Source organism: Parus major, chromosome 13 (genome assembly GCF_001522545.3).
Source record: "Parus major isolate Abel chromosome 13, Parus_major1.1, whole genome shotgun sequence".
Lineage (NCBI taxonomy): Eukaryota > Metazoa > Chordata > Aves > Passeriformes > Paridae > Parus > Parus major.
Window position 1 is genome coordinate 16,024,713 of NC_031782.1, and position 3,342 is coordinate 16,028,054.

A 3,342-nucleotide genomic window follows, 5' to 3' on the forward strand; every position below is an offset into this window, starting at 1 on the left:
CAAGTCCTGATCCCAGGCTGGCCCCGGCATGTCCAAGGTGTGGGATCCACAGAACCAGCAGGAGTTTGCTGTTGGAATCCCAAATCTGAACAGGACAGACTCTCCCTCTCTCCCATCTTCCAGGATTCACACTGGGATTTTACCCACAGCTCAAACCCCTTCCTTGTTCCATCCCAAAGCTTCTGCCAGGATCCCACAGGAATTACGGCATTCCCAGCACTGCAGAGCCAACTGACCACGCTTTGCTTGATCTTCCTGCAGGGCTTCCACCTTTTCTTCAGCTCCAGCCACATCCAAACAGGGCCAGTCCCTGTGGGATTCCAACCAGAGGCAGCTCCCTCATGGATACGAGGTGGATAATGAGCATTCCACATTCCATGTGTTCCTTGGAGCAGAGAGGACCATCCCTGTGCCCAGGGGGAGGTGTCTGCAGGATCCAACCTGTGGCAGGAAGCTGTGGGAGCAGGGAAGAGTTTGGATCCCATTTCTGAGCACCATTCCTAGGGAAGGGACTGGGAAGTTTTGGCTGGAGCAATCACCCAGGGATGGGCAGGGATGGTTAAGGGAAAATCCTGTGTAATTCCTACTCTAGCTGGCCCAGGAATTGGGAATCTTTTCCATTGGATCAGCCAATTGCAGTTCTCCAGGAGCCAGATTTAATGATCTGAATGTCCTTTTCCATCTTCTGAGGGAAGGGAAAATATCTGGGCAGCTCCACCTCAGAGCTGTTTCTCAGTGGGTGTCTGGGCACAGCATCCAAGTGGTTTTTTCCTCCATGGAGAGAGTCGTGGCTATGGGGAGTTGTGGGACAGACTGGGAGAGCCCTGCCTGTGTCACCATGAGCTGCTGGTTCACCCAGCACTGCCTGAATCCAGATTTCCCTCCCTCCCTCCCTCTGAGGGAAGCAGCTCCCCAGGATGGGGAACGGGGGATGAAGTGCCAGGATGAGAACTCATTTGGGTGAGTCTATCAAGCCTCGTTTGTTTTGCCCTGTTGCCTTCATGAAGGAGTGTTCAAAACGAAGGATTGAGCGTGTGCAGAGACAAAACTCCAGCTTTCCCCTCTCCAGATGCTCCCAGAGGGGAGAAGCCGAGGTGATTCCTCGCTCCAGGGCTGGCTCCCACACCCTGCAAAGCTAACGGGGAAAAGTGGATCTCTGAAAGCATGAGGCTGCTCCACTCATTTGAAGCAAAAAAAGCAAAATGGAGAAGGAAAAATTGGGTTTTATTGCAGAGTTCCAGGCACAGAGTTCCTCCAGCAGGAAATCAAGGAGCAGTCAGAGCGCCTGGGAGCTTTGTAGCCTGTACAGTCATTTTTCAGTAGATATTCATGCTGGAGACCATCAGGTAGAGGATCCCAGAATAACAAATCTCCTTTGCAGACTCCACAGTGAGGAGGAGGTTTCTCAGCAACTGGTGCCTCCCACACTGAGGCTGCAGCTCTTCCCGGAGTGGGCCGAGGCTTTTCCTCCTCAGGATGCTGAGATGTGCTCCATGATCCCTCCTCAGTGTCCCTGTCCAATCTGGGCATGCCAAATGGCAATGGTGCCTTGGGAATGCTGAGCTGGAGCAGAGGCTGCACAGAGCTCAGGATAAAGCAGGGATTTACTGGAAGCCCTTAAAGGACACACCTTGGGCACTACAAGAGCCCGGCCAGGGCTGCACCCACGATGGACCAAAAATGGTCACAAAATGCACAACTGCTCTCGAAGGCTCACATTTTGATCAGTTTTGGTCCATCTGCATATCGGGGTGAATTGTCCAGTCCCAGCTTCAGGTTATGGAGTCCCACCCTTCTTGTTTTGTCTCTCCAGCCCAGCGCTGTTTCTGCTTTGGGGGCTGGAACTTGTAACGATTGTCCTTGGTAGCAAGCTGGAAGGGGAATTGTTTTGTCTGCCTGCTCTGTGCAGAGAGCTCACTGACACTCAATATGAAGCTCAGAGCTACAGCCCTAGGCTGGGCAGAATATGAGAAATATAAAAAATAAAATTTAAGGCATCAGCAAGGGCCATGACCAAACCACAGGAAAGCACAGAGGAGGTGCCAGACTGACCTTGCTGAGGGGGAGCCACAAAGCCACAGCAGGGCACTCAAATTCCTGCTGAGTTTGGGTGGAGCATCAATCCCCACCAGCTTGTTCCTCAATAAATGGGTGATCCCAGTGTCACCTCTGAGCTGGGGACAGCTCAGGCTGCTCTCAGGCTGTGCCTGTGCAGTTGTGTCAGGGCAGCAATTCCCAATCCTCTGGGATCTATCCTTGGAGCGAGGGATGTGCCGTGTCCAGCCCGGCCACGGTGACCCCAGCGGGGTCTGAGCTTGTCCAGGAGCTCAGGAGCTCCCAGCTGGAGATGCAGGAGGTGCTGGAGCCTCAGGCCGAGGGAAAGCATGACACAAACCCCTGGGCTGAGCAGCTCCAGCAGAAAGCAGCTCTGATCCTGGACAGGAGCTTTGCTTTGGAAGAGCAGCAAAGAAATTAATTAGAAGGATGTGCCAGCAGTCAAACACAGCAACCCTGTCAGCTTTTCCCACACATTTCCCTTCCTAAAGGTGTTTCCAGGGGCTGAAATGTGGAATTAAGCTGGCTGTGAGGCTGCGGTGCTGTTTCCAAGGCTCTGTCTCCGCAGCTCTGCAGAGCCAACCTGTCTTGGAGCTGCTGGAGCTGAGCAGATGAGAGGAGTGCTGCTGCCTCGCTCTCTGGAGCTTCACAGGTCCTGCATGGGTGGTAGACAGCAGAAGGCAGCATTTGTTGAGTAGTCAGGAGGAGAGAAATGACTACATGGTGGCCCCTGATCTGTCCTCTGTGGCCATCGCAGCGTGCAGAGGGATGGGAGCGGGGATGTGCAGGGAAAGGCTGGCTGGTGGTGGCTGCGGTGCTCTGAGCTCCCTCTCTGAGGCTGGAGGGGATCTGAGGACTCGTGGGCAGGGGGCAAAGAGCCCACCACTCATGGTGGCCACCAGAGGAATGAGACAGAACACTGTGAGGGTGTCCCCAGCATCCCAGGGGACAAGGCCCACGGGTCTGGGGGTGTCTCCCGAGTGGCTGCAGGCTTGGAATGTGCCTAAGGGTGAGAGGGAACGGCCTCAGGCTGGGCCAGGGGAGGCTCAGGGTGGGCAGCAGCAGGAATTTCCCCATGGAAAGGGAGCTCAGGGATTGGAACTGCCCAGGGAGGTTTGCAGTGCCCATCCCTGGAGGTGTCCCAGGAAGGGCTGGAGGTGGCACTGAGTGCTCTGGGCTGGGGACAGGGTGGGGATTTGATGATCCTGGAAATGTTTTCCACCCTCGGTGATCCTGACTCTCTGAGGGGGATCAGATGTGGTGGCCAAGCTCAGCCCCCTCTGTTTG